Source organism: Aulostomus chinensis, chromosome 6 (genome assembly GCF_037954235.1).
Source record: "Aulostomus chinensis isolate RoL2024-O1b breed Wild chromosome 6, RoL_Achi_v1.0, whole genome shotgun sequence".
NCBI classification, from domain to species: domain Eukaryota; kingdom Metazoa; phylum Chordata; class Actinopteri; order Syngnathiformes; family Aulostomidae; genus Aulostomus; species Aulostomus chinensis.
This window is the reverse complement of record NC_141325.1, coordinates 19,848,272-19,862,500: the sequence shown is the minus strand read 5'-3', so window position 1 is coordinate 19,862,500 and position 14,229 is coordinate 19,848,272. Positions and strand designations below refer to the sequence as shown.

General features: G+C 44.4%; 1 long non-coding RNA gene across 1 annotated transcript; it reads left to right on the top strand.

The window, feature by feature from the left end:
- Positions 1-10,242: 10,242 nt before the first annotated feature.
- Positions 10,243-14,204, top strand: LOC147260398 (uncharacterized). The gene is made up of 5 exons (XR_015116290.1): positions 10,243-10,376; positions 11,002-11,078; positions 11,629-11,700; positions 13,846-13,930; positions 14,057-14,204. It is a non-coding gene; the product is annotated as an uncharacterized LOC147260398 (long non-coding RNA).
- Positions 14,205-14,229: the final 25 nt, after the last annotated feature.

Sequence of the window (14,229 nt, the reverse complement as noted above, 5' to 3'; positions counted from 1 at the left end):
GGTTAGGTTTAGGGTTTGGAACTTTGGAACTGTAAGGTGTAGGAGCCTGAAAGTTGGTGCACAGGGATCTGATCATCGGCGGAGTGATGGGTGAAATTTTACAGTTGATTGGAAAAAAGGAGGCGAAGTTATTGTTGTATAAGCCCCTATTAGGGTTAGGAACTTTGGAACTGTAAGGTGTAGGAGGCTGAAAGTTGGTGAAAAGGGTTCTGTTTGTCGGCAGAGTGATTGGTGAAATTTTCCAGTTGATTGGAGAAAAGGGGGCGGAGTTATTGGCGAATAAGCCCCTATTAGGGTTGGGTTTAGGGGTTAGGGTTAGGGTTAGGGTTATGAACTTTGGAACCGTAAGGTGTAGCGGGCTGAAAGTTGGTGCACAGGGTTCTGATGGTCGGCTGAGTGACTGGTGAAATTTTCCAGTTGACTGGAGATAAGTGGGCGGAGTTATCAGCAAAAAAGCCCCTATGAGGGTTAGGGTTAGGGTTAGGAACTTTGAAACCGTGAGGTGTAAGAGGCTAAAAGTACGTGCATAATGTTCTGATGGTCGCCAGAGTGATTGGTGAAAAATTCCAGTTGATTGGAATAAAGGGGGCGGAGTTATAAGCGAATAAGCCCCTATTAGGGTTAGGGCTTAGGTTTAGGGTTAAGAACTTTAGAACCGTAAGGTGTAGGAGGCTGAAATTCGCTGCATAGGGTTCTGATGGTGGGCGGAGTGATTGGTGAAATTTTACAGTTAATTGGAGAAAAGGGGGTGGAGTTATTGGCGAATAAGCCCCTATTAGGGTTAGGGCTTAGGGTTAGGGTTAGGGTTAGGGTTAGGGATAGGAACTTTGGAACCGTAAGGTGTAGGAGGCTAAAAGTTTGTGCATGGGGTTCTGATGGTCGGCGGAGTAATTGGTGAAATTTTCTGGTTGATTGGAGAAAAGGTGGCGGAGTTATTGGCGAATAAGCCCCTATTAGGGTTAGGGTTAGGGTTAGGGTTTACGGTTAGGGTTAGGGTTAGGGTTTGGAACTTTGGAACCATAAGCTGTAGGAGGCTGAAAGTGTTTGCATAGGGTTCTGATTGTCGGAGGAGTGATTGGTGAAATTTTACAGTTAATTGGATGAAAGGGGGCGAAGTTATTGGTGAATAAGCACCTATTAGGGTTAGGGTTTAGGGTTAGGGTTTAGGGTTAGGGTTAGGGTTAGGGTTGGGAACTTTGGAACCGTAAGGTGTAGGAGGCTGAAAGTGTGTGCACCGGGTTCTGATGGTCGGCGGAGTGATTGGTGAAATTTTAGAGTTGATTGGAGAAAAGGGGGCGGAGTTATTGGCGAATAAGCCGCTATTAAGGTTAGGGTTAGGGTTAGGGTTAGGGTTTTGAACTTTGGAACCGTAAGGTGTAGCGGGCTGAAAGTTGGTGCACAGGGTTCTGATGGTCGGCTGAGTGACTGGTGAAATTTTCCAGTTGACTGGAGATAAGTGGGCGGAGTTATTGGCGAATAAGCCCTTATTAGGGTTCGGGTTTAGAGTTAGGGTTTAGGGTTAGGGTTAGGGTTAGGGTTTGGAACTTTGGAACCATAAGGTGTAGGAGGCTGAAAGTTGGTGCACAGGGTTCTGATTGTCGGCGGAGTGATTGGTGAAATTTTATAGTTGATTGGAAAAAAGGAGGCGAAGTTATTAGCAAATAAGCCAATTTTAGGGTTAGGGTTAGGGTTAGGGTTTGCAACTTATGAACCGTAAGGTGTAGGAGGCTGAAAGTTGTTGAATAGGGTTCTGATCGTTGGCGGAGTGATTGGTGGAATTTTCTCGTTGATTGGAGAAAAGGGGGCGGAGTTATTGGCGAATAAGCCCCTATTAGGGTTCGGGTTTAGAGTTAGGGTTTAGGGTGAGGGTTAGGGTTTTGAACTTTGGAACCGTAAGGTGTAGGAGGCTGAAAGTTGGTGCACAGGGTTCTGATGGTCGGCGGAGTGATTGGTGAAATTTTATAGTTGATTGGAAAAAAGGAGGCGAAGTTATTGGCAAATAAGCCCCTTTTAGGGTTAGGGTTAGGGTTAGGGTTTGCAACTTATGAACCGTAAGGTGTAGGAGGCTGAAAGTTGTTGCATAGGGTTCTGATCGTTGGCGGAGTGATTGGTGGAATTTTCTCGTTGATTGGAGAAAAGGGGGCGGAGTTATTGGCGAATAAGCCCCTATTAGGGTTAGGGTTAGGGCTTAGGGTTAGGGTTAGGGTTAGGGTTAGGGTTTGGAACTTTGGAACCGTAAGGTGTAGGAGGCTGAAAGTTGGTGCACCGGGTTCTGATGATCGGCGGAGTGATTGGTGAAATTTTAGAGTTGATTGGAGAAAAGGGGGCGGAGTTATTGGCCAATAAGCCCCTATTAAGGTTAGGGTTAGGGTTAGGGTTAGGGTTTTGAACTTTGGAACCGTAAGGTGTAGCGGGCTGAAAGTTGGTGCACAGGGTTCTGATGGTCGGCTGAGTGACTGGTGAAATTTTTCAGTTGACTGGAGATAAGTGGGCGGAGTTATTGGCGAATAAGCCCCTATTAGGGTTCGGGTTTAGAGTTAGGGTTTAGGGTGAGGGTTAGGGTTTTGAACTTTGGAACCGTAAGGTGTAGGAGGCTGAAAGTTGGTGCACAGGGTTCTGATGGTCGGCGGAGTGATTGGTGAAATTTTCCTGTTGACTGGAGATAACTGGGCGGAGTTATTGGCGAATAAGCCCCTATTAGGGTTAGGGTTTAGAGTTAGGGTTTAGGGTGAGGGTTAGGGTTTGGAACTTTAGAACCGTAAGGTGTAGGAGGCTGAAAGTTGGTGCACAGGGTTCTGACGGTCGGCGGAGTGATTGGTGAAATTTTATAGTTGATTGGAAAAAAGGAGGCGAAGTTATTAGCAAATAAGCCCCTTTTAGGGTTAGGGTTAGGGTTAGGGTTTGCAACTTATGAACCGTAAGGTGTAGGAGGCTGAAAGTTGTTGAATAGGGTTCTGATCGTTGGCGGAGTGATTGGTGGAATTTTCTCGTGGATTGGAGAAAAGGGGGCGGAGTTATTGGCGAATAAGCCCCTATTAGGGTTAGGGTTAGGGTGAGGGTTTAGGGTTAGGGTAAGGGTTAGGGTTTGGAACTTTGGAACCGTAAGGTGTAGCAGGCTGAAAGTTGGTGCACAGGGTTCTGATGGTCGGCTGAGTGATTGGTGAAATTTTCCAGTTGATTGGAGAAAAGTGGGCGGAGTTATTGGCGAATAAGCCCCTATTAAGGTTAGGGTTTACGGTTAGGGTTAGGGTTAGGTTTAGGGTTTGGAACTTTGGAACTGTAAGGTGTAGGAGCCTGAAAGTTGGTGCACAGGGATCTGATCATCGGCGGAGTGATGGGTGAAATTTTACAGTTGATTGGAAAAAAGGAGGCGAAGTTATTGTTGTATAAGCCCCTATTAGGGTTAGGAACTTTGGAACTGTAAGGTGTAGGAGGCTGAAAGTTGGTGAAAAGGGTTCTGATTGTCGGCAGAGTGATTGGTGAAATTTTCCAGTTGATTGGAGAAAAGGGGGCGGAGTTATTGGCGAATAAGCCCCTATTAGGGTTAGGGTTTAGGGGTTAGGGTTAGGGTTAGGGTTATGAACTTTGGAACCGTAAGGTGTAGGAGGCTAAAAGTAGGTGCATAGTGTTCTGATGGTCGCCGGAGTGATTGGTGAAAATTTCCAGTTGATTGGAGAAAAGGGGGTGGAGTTATCAGCAAAAAAGCCCCTATGAGGGTTAGGGTTAGGGTTAGGAACTTTGAAACCGTAAGGTGTAAGAGGCTAAAAGTACGTGCATAATGTTCTGATGGTCGCCAGAGTGATTGGTGAAAATTTCCAGTTGATTGGAATAAAGGGGGCGGAGTTATAAGCGAATAAGCCCCTATTAGGGTTAGGGCTTAGGTTTAGGGTTAAGAACTTTAGAACCGTAAGGTGTAGGAGGCTGAAATTCGCTGCATAGGGTTCTGATGGTGGGCGGAGTGATTGGTGAAATTTTACAGTTAATTGGAGAAAAGGGGGTGGAGTTATTGGCGAATAAGCCCCTATTAGGGTTAGGGCTTAGGGTTAGGGTTAGGGTTAGGGTTAGGAACTTTGGAACCGTAAGGTGTAGGAGGCTAAAAGTTTGTGCATGGGGTTCTGATGGTCGGCGGAGTAATTGGTGAAATTTTCTGGTTGATTGGAGAAAAGGGGGCGGAGTTATTGGCGAATAAGCCCCTATTAGGGTTAGGGTTAGGGTTAGGGTTTACGGTTAGGGTTAGGGTTAGGGTTTGGAACTTTGGAACCGTAAGGTGTAGCGGAATGAAAGTTGGTGCACAGGGTTCTGATGGTCGGCTGAGTGATTGGTGAAATTTTCCAGTTGATTGGAGAAAAGTGGGCGGATTATTGGCGAATAAGCCCTTATTAGGGTTAGGGTTAGGCTAAGTGTTTAGGGTTAGGGTTAGGGTTTGCAACTTATGAACCGTAAGGTGTAGGAGGCTGAAAGTTGTTGAATAGGGTTCTGATTATCGGCAGAATGATTGGTGGAATTTTCTAGTTGATTGGAGAAAAGGGGGCGGAGTTATTGGTGAATAAGCCCCTATTAGGGTTAGGGTTAGGGTTCGGAACTTTGGAACCGTAAGGTGTAGGAGGCTAAAAGTTTGTGCATGGGGTTCTGATGGTCGGCGGAGTAATTGGTTAAATTTTACAGTTAATTGGAGAAAAGAGGGCGGAGTTATTGGCGAATAAGCCCCTATTAGGGTTAGGGTTTAGGGTTAGGGTTTAGGGTTAGGGTTAGGGTTACGGTTTGGAACTTTGGAACCGTAAGGTGTAGGAGGCTGAAAGTTGGTGCACAGGGTTCTGATGGTCGGCGGAGTGATTGGTGAAATTTTAGAGTTGATTGGAGAAAAGGGGCGGAGTTATTGGCGAATAAGCCCCTATTAGGGTTAGGGTTTAGGGTGAGGGTTAGGGTTTGGAACTTTGGAACCGTAAGGTGTTGGAGGCTGAAAGTTGGTGTACAGGGTTCTGATGGTCGGCCGAGTGATTGGTGAAATTTTCCAGTTGATTGAAGAAAAGTGGGCGGAGTTATTAGCGAATAAGCCTCTATTAGGGTTAGGATTTAGGGTTCGGGTTAGGGTTAGGGTTAGGGTTTTGTACTTTGGAACCGTAAGGTGTAGGAGGCTGAAAGTTGTTGCATAGTGTTCTGATTGTCGGCGGGGTGATTGGTTAAATTTTCTAGTTGATTGGAGAAAAGGGGGCGGAGAGAGTGGCGTATAAGCCCCTATTAGGGTTAGGAACTTTGGAACCATAAAGTGTAGGAGGCTTAAAGCTGGTGCATAGGGTTCTGATGGTCGGTGAAGTGATTGGTGAAATTTTCCAGTTTATTGGAGAAAAGGGGGCGGAGTTATTTTTGAATAAGCCCCTTTTAGGGTTTAGGGTTTAGGGTTAGGCTTTAGGGTTAGGGTTTAGGGTTAGGGTTCAGGTAAGGGTTAGGGTTAGGGTTTGGAACTTTGGAACCGTAGGGTGTAGCGGGCTGAAAGATGGTGCACAGGGTTCTGATGGTCGGCGGAGTGATTGGTGAAATTTTCCAGTTGATTGGAGAAAAGGGGGCGGAGTTATTTGCGAATAAGCCCCTATTAGGGTTAGGGATTAGGGTTAGGGTTTATGATTAGGGTTTAGGGTTAGGGTTAAGGTTAGGGTTAGGGTTTGGAACTTTGGAACCGTAAGGTGTTGGAGGCTAGAAGTTTGTACACAGGGTTTTGATGGTCGGTGGAGTGATTGGTGAAATTTTCCAGTTCATTGGAGAAAAGGGGGCGGAGTTATTGGCGTATAAGCCCCTATTAGGGTTTGGAACTTTGGAACCGTAAGGTGTAGGAGGCTGAAAGTTGGTGCACAGGGTTCTGATGGTCGGCGGAGTGATTGGTGAAATTTTACAGTTGATTGGAAAAAAGGGGGCGAAGTTATTGGCGAATAAGCCCCTATTAGGGTTAGGATTTAGGGTTAGGGTTTAGGGTTAGGGTTAAGGTAAGGGTTAGGGTTAGGGTTTGGAACTTTGGAACCGTAGGGTGTAGCAGGCTGAAAGTTGGTGCACAGGGTTTTGATGGTCGGCGGAGTGATTGGTGAAATTTTAGAGTTGATTGGAGAAAAGTAGGCGGAGTGATTAGTGAATAATCCCTTATTAGGGTTAGGGTTTAGGGTTAGGGTTTAGCGTGAGGGTTAGGGTTAGTGTTAGGAACTTTGGAACCATAAGGTGTAGGAGGCTGAAAGTTGTTGCACAGGGTTCTGATGGTCGGCGGAGTGATTGGTGAAATTTTACAGTTGATTGGAAAAAAGGGGGCGAAGTTATTGGCGAATAAGCCCCTATTAGGTTTAGGATTTAGGGTTAGGGTTAGGGATAGGGTTTGCAACTTTGGAACCGTAAGGTGTAGGAGGCTGAAAGTTGTTGCATACGGTTCTGATTGTCGGCGGAGTGATTGGTGCAATTTTCTAGTTGATTGGAGAAAAGGGGGCGGAGTTAGTGGCGTATAAGCCCCTTTTAGGGTTAGGAACTTTGGAACCATAAAGTGTAGGAGGCTGAAAGCTGGTGCATAGGGTTCTGATGGTCGGTGGAGTGATTGGTGAAATTTTCCAGGTGATTGGAGAAAAGGGGGCGGAGTTATTTTTGAATAAGCCCCTTTTAGGGTTTAGGGTTAGGGTTAGGAACTTTGGAACTGTAAGGTGTAGGAGGCTGAAAGTTGGTCCAAAGGGTTCTGATGGTCGGTGGAGTGATTGGTGAAATTTTCCAGTTGATTGGATAAAAGGGGGCGGAGTGATGGGCCAATAAGCCCCTATAAGGGTTAGGGTTTAGTGTTAGGAACTTTGGATCCGTAATGTGTAGGTGGCTGAAATTTGGTGCATAGGGTTCTGATAGTCGGCGGAGTGATTGGTAAAAATTTCCAGTTGATTGGAGAAAAGGGGGTGGAGTTATTGGCGACTAAGCCCTTTTAGGGTTAGGGTTAGGGTTAGGAACTTTGGAACCGTAAGGTGTAGGAGGCTGAAAGTTGGTGCATAGGGTCTGATGGTCGGTGGACTGATTGGTGAAATTTTCAGGTTGATTGGAGAAAATGGGGCGGAGTTATTAGTAAATAAGCCCCTATTAGGGTTAGGGTTAGGATTAGGAACTTTGGAACCGTAAGGTGTAGGAGGCTGAAAGTTGGTGCGTAGGGTCTGATGGTCGGCGGAGTGATTGCTGAAATTTTCCAGTTGATTGGAGAAAAGGGGGCGGAGTTATTGGCCTATAAGCCTCTATAAGGTTTAGGGTTTAGGGTTAGGGTTAGGGTTAGGGTTAGGAACTTTGGAACCGTAAGGTGTAGGAGGCTGAAAGTTGGTGCATACAGTTCTGGTTGTCGGCAGAGTGATTGGTGAAATTTTCAGGTTGATTGGAGAAAAGGGGGCGGAGTTATTTTTGACTAAGCCCCTTTTAGGGTTAGGGTTAGGGTTAGGAACTTTGGAACTGTAAGGTGTAGGAGGCTGAAAGTTGGTGCATAGGGTTCTGATGGTCGGTGGAGTGATTGGTGAAATTTTCCAGTTGATTGGAGAAAAGGGGGCGGAGTGATTGGCCAATAAGCCCCTATAAGGGTTAGGGTTTAGTGTTAGGAACTTTGGAACCGTAAGGTGTAGGTGGCTGAAATTTGGTGCATAGGGTTCTGATAGTTTGCGGAGTGATTGGTGAAAATTTCCAATTGATTGAGAAAAGGGGACGGGGTTATAAGCGAATAAGCCCCTATTAGGATTAGGGTTTTGGGTTTGGCTTAGGGTTAGGGTTAGGGTGTTTGGAACCGTAAGGTGTAGGAGGCTGAAAGTTGGTGCATATGGTTCTGACTGTTGCCGGAGTGATTGGTGAAATTTTCCAGTTGATTGGAGAAAATGGGGCGGAGTAATTGGCGAAAATGCTCCTATTAGGGTTAGGGTTTAGGGTGAGGGTTAGGGTTATGAACTTTGGAACCGTAAGGTGTAGGAGCCTGAAAGTTGTTGCATAGGGTTCTGATCTTGTGTGGAGTGATTGGTGAAATTTTCCAGGTGATTGGAGAAAAGGGGGCGGAGTTATTTTTGAATAAGCCCCTTTTAGGGTTTAGGGTTAGGGTTAGGAACTTTGGAACTGTAAGGTGTAGGAGGCTGAAAGTTGGTCCAAAGGGTTCTGATGGTCGGTGGAGTGATTGGTGAAATTTTCCAGTTGATTGGATAAAAGGGGGCGGAGTGATGGGCCAATAAGCCCCTACAAGGGTTAGGGTTTAGTGTTAGGAACTTTGGATCCGTAATGTGTAGGTGGCTGAAATTTGGTGCATAGGGTTCTGATAGTCGGCGGAGTGATTGGTAAAAATTTCCAGTTGATTGGAGAAAAGGGGGTGGAGTTATTGGCGACTAAGCCCTTTTAGGGTTAGGGTTAGGGTTAGGAACTTTGGAACCGTAAGGTGTAGGAGGCTGAAAGTTGGTGCATAGGGTCTGATGGTCGGTGGACTGATTGGTGAAATTTTCAGGTTGATTGGAGAAAATGGGGCGGAGTTATTAGTAAATAAGCCCCTATTAGGGTTAGGGTTAGGATTAGGAACTTTGGAACCGTAAGGTGTAGGAGGCTGAAAGTTGGTGCGTAGGGTCTGATGGTCGGCGGAGTGATTGCTGAAATTTTCCAGTTGATTGGAGAAAAGGGGGCGGAGTTATTGGCCTATAAGCCTCTATAAGGGTTCGGGTTTAGGGTTAGGGTTAGGGTTAGGGTTAGGAACTTTGGAACCGTAAGGTGTAGGAGGCTGAAAGTTGGTGCATACAGTTCTGGTTGTCGGCAGAGTGATTGGTGAAATTTTCAGGTTGATTGGAGAAAAGGGGGCGGAGTTATTTTTGACTAAGCCCCTTTTAGGGTTAGGGTTAGGGTTAGGAACTTTGGAACTGTAAGGTGTAGGAGGCTGAAAGTTGGTGCATAGGGTTCTGATGGTCGGTGGAGTGATTGGTGAAATTTTCCAGTTGATTGGAGAAAAGGGGGCGGAGTGATTGGCCAATAAGCCCCTATAAGGGTTAGGGTTTAGTGTTAGGAACTTTGGAACCGTAAGGTGTAGGTGGCTGAAATTTGGTGCATAGGGTTCTGATAGTTTGCGGAGTGATTGGTGAAAATTTCCAATTGATTGAGAAAAGGGGACGGGGTTATAAGCGAATAAGCCCCTATTAGGGTTAGGGTTTTGGGTTTGGCTTAGGGTTAGGGTTAGGGTGTTTGGAACCGTAAGGTGTAGGAGGCTGAAAGTTGGTGCATATGGTTCTGACTGTCGCCGGAGTGATTGGTGAAAATTTCCAGTTGATTGGAGAAAAGGGGGCGGAGTTATTAGGAAATAAGCCCCTATTAGGGTTAGGGTTAGGGTTAGGAACTTTGGAACCGTAAGGTTTAGGAGGCTGAAAGTTGGTGCATGGGGTTCTGATGGACGGCGGAGTGATTGGTGAAATTGTCCAGTTGATTGGAGAGAAGGGGGCGGAGTTATTTGCATATAAGCCCCTATTAGGGTTAGGGTTTAGGGTTAGGGTTAGGGTTAGGGTGTTTGGAACCGTAAGATGTAGGAGGCTGAAAGTTGGTGCATATGGTTCTGATTGTTGCCGGAGTGATTGGTGAAATTTTCAGGTTGATTGGAGAAAAGGGGGTTGAGTTATAAGCGAATAAGCCCCTAATAGGGTTAAGGTTAGGTTTAGGGTTAGGGTTACGGTTAGGGATACGGTTAGGGTTAGGAACTTTGGAACCGTAAGTTGTAGGAGGCTGAAAGTTGTTGCATAGGGTTCTAATAGTCGGCGGAGTGATTGTTGACATTTTCCAGTTGATTGGAGAAAAGGGGGCAGAGTTATACTCTCTAAAAATGTTGGGTTATTTTCTCAACCCAGCAGCTGAGTTGAGACTGTTGGTGAGTTTAATTGGGTTGTTTTTATTAAGTTGGGTAATTTAAGAACCCAATTTGCTGGGTTATTGTCGTTGGGAGTTGAGTTACTAGCTGTTGGGTTGTAATTTCCATTATACTGTTTTGGGTCATTTAGGGCTACCCAACATGTTTATGTTTACGTTTATGTATGCGCGACCAACAGTAACGTTACCCCCAGGCTCATTTATACTCCCATACATTCAAAAATCTATACGTCCGTTTCAAACAATGGTTTCGTCACTACCAACATACTTCCATGTGTCCCTTAGGTAGGCATGGATGTTAATCATTTGAGCATAAATAAGCATTTACCCCCCACTCATTCGACCCCCACAGTTGCTAGCAGTGCCCGGGCGCTAGATGGGCAACTCTCACTGGTGCCCAGCCAAATCCCGCGGGGTTCCTCGCAAGAAATCCTGGGGGAACCAAGGAAGAAGCCCGCGAATATTTCTTTCCATCCACAGACATCGGAGAGAGAGAGACCGTACGAAACAAGGTTTGTTACCTGACTGTGCGCTATTGTTTCACCACATTGTTTAATTTATATAAAGCTTATTGTAGTAACCGTGTATGTTGGTCATACGAATGATTCAACGTAATATGACCGTGTGTCGCAGTGCCTGTGAGCTCGCGGTCATTTGTAGCTAACCTTAGTGATAGTAACGTTAGCGATAGCTTGTGGGTAACTTACGCTCACCCACAGTGGGCCAACGTAAACGTATATGGTTTTAATACATGGAAGCTTTTCCTATCAGTTTCAAAGTAACTCGAGTATTTTGTTTTAAAGTTAAAGTTAGGAGGACAACATGAGGTTTTTCATCAATTTGGCTTCCATGTATAGCAACGTAAGTAGGAGAGTATTGCAAACCCGAGTGAAGGAAAAATATATTATGAGTACAATTGACCGCGGTGGGGGGTCGAATTTGGTTTTGGCTACCCTGCTACATGCTAGAAGGCCTCAGCTACCCAGGGGGAACCAGTAACTTTGTTGTTCAAGTCGAATTTTAAAACCGTAGAGAAGTTAATTGTTACAACAGTGAAAATACCTTTGATTTGACGTTACTGAATGAGTTATTTATGAAACTTTTTTTTTATTTTAATTATTTGTGTTGGTTTTGCAGTTTGATTCTCATGGATGATTTTGTGAGATCCAAATTGACTGAGTAGCAGCTTCCAGGGCTAACTGACAGGTTTAGTGGTAAGTCAATTCAAGTTGTTTCCATGTCACATTAATTTATTAGTGCTAACTTGGTAGCCACTACTATTATAAATAAATTGGGATAATTATTCATTGAGCCTTAAGCTAAGGACCAATATTTTCCCATATTAATTTTAAGGAGTGTTGTACCAGATAGATACTCTATTAACCACAGTGTGAAATTCAGTTGTCAGCTCCTCAATTTTTTTTCTTTGCCTCTGTGTGCATAATGTCTGTATTTATGGTTTGGTTAAATTTCAAAATTAGGACTAAAGATGAAAAAATATCTTTAAGCTAAATCTGGGATGTTTACAACATCCTTGTCTCATTAATTTGAACATTTTACAATAGTTCTACTGCAGTGAATTGTGTACAATAAAACAGAATTTCTGTAACACGTGGCCATATCATAACAGGTTCAGATTATATTAATATATCAATATTATATATTAATGAAACCAGGTGCAAGTCATGAATAGCAAGGAACACACAAGCACTATAAAAATTTTGGTGTGGTGATTTTAATGTTGTTGTTTTTTCTGTGTTCCAGAAGAGGCAATTGATGAAGAGAGCTTCGGCTACCTCGACCCCCCAACTATCACTACCTTGATCCCAAGAATAGGTGACAGGCTCAAGTTCATCAAGAAATACAATGAATTTTTAAGTTATGCAGTTGCACACATAGTCACCATATCCTAAATTATAATCAAGACAAAGCGATCAACATACAGCTTTCCTCTTTTGAATGCTTGACTTTTTTAGTGTATATACAAGTAATGGGATACGTTTGCTTTAGATGTAAAGCTCAAATTCCTGGGGGTGTGAAAAGTCTTTTTATTCATTTACGTGCAGTACACCATGTTAATCATGCTGCAAACTGCTTTCAGTGTTGTGAACTTGGCTGTGGTAGAACATTTAGCTACATGCGATCATTTAGAAGACACTTACAGCAGCATGAAAATGTTGAGGAGGTGCCTCCTGTACTCGCTCAAGATCCAGTCCAGCCAGAATTCATTAATGCTGAAGACCAGCCAGCAGAGGAAGTTGAGGAGTGGGATGAGATTGAGCCAGAGGGTATTACAGATCGAGTAGCTACGTTCCTGGCTCGATTGAGGTCTGTTCCTTCACAAACCTGGTCTGGCATTCATTTCTTAGTTGAACAGACCTCTAGTTTAGTTTCTGACATTGTGGGTGGACTACAGTCAAAGACCATGGCAATTTTCAGTCGTTTAGGACATGATCAAAGGCCAGAGGTACAACAACTCATGTTGGAGTTCCAAGATGTGCTGAGCCCTTCCGAGATCTGGAAACTGAATATAAACAAATGCAATATTTTGTGAAGTCTGGAGGGTTCATTGAACCTGTCGAGGAATATTTTCCTGGGGATTCTTATGTCCAGAAAAGGGACTCTGCCACTGGCACTGTCAAACAAGTCGCGGTTCTTGACTTTTTTCAACGTATTCCTCTTAAACTTCTTTTGGAAAAGGTCCTTCAAATGCCTGGCGTCTTACAGAAAATCCTTGATTGGCAGCAAAGAAAAGATGGTGGAGTTCTTAAGGATGTCTTTGATGGGGAGTACTGCAAAGCGCATCCACTCTTCATGAAAGAGACTTCTATCCCACTCCTTCTTTACAATGATGACTGTGAAACAATCAACCCCCTTGGATCGAAGACTGGAACACACAAGCTAGGCTTTATTTACTTTCAAATCAAGAGCCTACCACCAGATCTGCTCTCCAGTTTAAGGTCCCACTTCCTGCTTGCAGTATACAAGTCAGATGATGCCAAAACATATGGCATTGATGCTGTTCTGCGCCCCATTGTTGAAGAGCTGCAGTTGCTAGAGAAAGAAGGCCTCCCTCTTCAGACCCCTACATTTCAAGGTGTTGTGAAGTTCTCTGTTCTGCAAGTAGTCGGGGATAATTTGGGCTTAAATTCCATTCTTGGTTACTCTGAAAGTTTCGCGGCTAACCATATGTGCCGTTGGTGCAAAGTGCATAAACAAGTCTCAGCGCAGCAGACATTGGAAGATCCAGCACAACTGCGTAATGTTCACACCCATCAGGCAGATCTGCAACTTGCAAGCATTTCTCAAACAGGGTTGAAGAGAAACAGCGAGCTAAACAATCTTTCTTTTTATCATATCACTGACAATGTTGCACCAGACATTATGCATGACATTTTAGAAAAAGTAGGGCCTTACGAGATGAAACTCGTCTTGAACACTCTGATTGAGCAAAAACATGTCACACTTGACCAGATAAACTACAGGATCACAAGCTTTGATTACGGCTTTTGTGACAAGGCTAACAAGCCCTCTGTCATTACCAAAAATGACTTGAGAAACCCTGAGGCATCTATGCGACAGTCAGCAGCTCAAATGTGGTGTCTTATTAGGCTACTGCCAACCATGATTGGTGACTTGATCCCCGAGGGAAACAAGGAATGGGAGCTTCTCCTGATCTTGCTGCTGTGCATGGAGTTCATTTTCTCTCCCTCTATTACTGTCGCTGGAACACTGTTTTTGGCCAAGATCATTGAGGAGCATCACTCACTCTTCCTTGAACTTTTTCCAAATTTACACTTGCGTCCCAAGCACCACTTCATGGTTCATTATCCAAAAGTTATCAGAAAACTAGGACCCTTGGTGCATTTTTGGTCAATGCGATTTGATATATAAGTGACAAATAAAGGAAATCATTCATGTAGTTAGTTTTTCACAGTGTGACAACTAATTATATTATTTGTATGTGTTTGGCATTTTCAGACCATCAGCTGTGACAAAAACTGCCTTGGCTTCAGCTTTAATAAATTCTTTCCCCTGCTTAAAAGATGCAAGTGCCAGTGGTTTTGTGAGTATTTTGGGTGGCATTAAACCAAATGCATCCTAAAAGATTTTTTGTAATTTAAATGAAATGTTCAGGGACAAGTAGACGTTTAGGCTCATTGACTTAAATGGGTATTTTTTATCTTGTAAGGATACGTGGTATACCCAGGGGCGCTCCAAGTACCCAGCCACTGGGTTTCTAGAGGAGAGGCTCAGTAACATAAGAAAGCGACTGCGGAGGTCAGACGGGCCCAGGCCACAGACATCTCCGTCTCCCTCTGTGCCAAGGACGAAAGTAATACCAGGTAATACAATGTCCGTGCC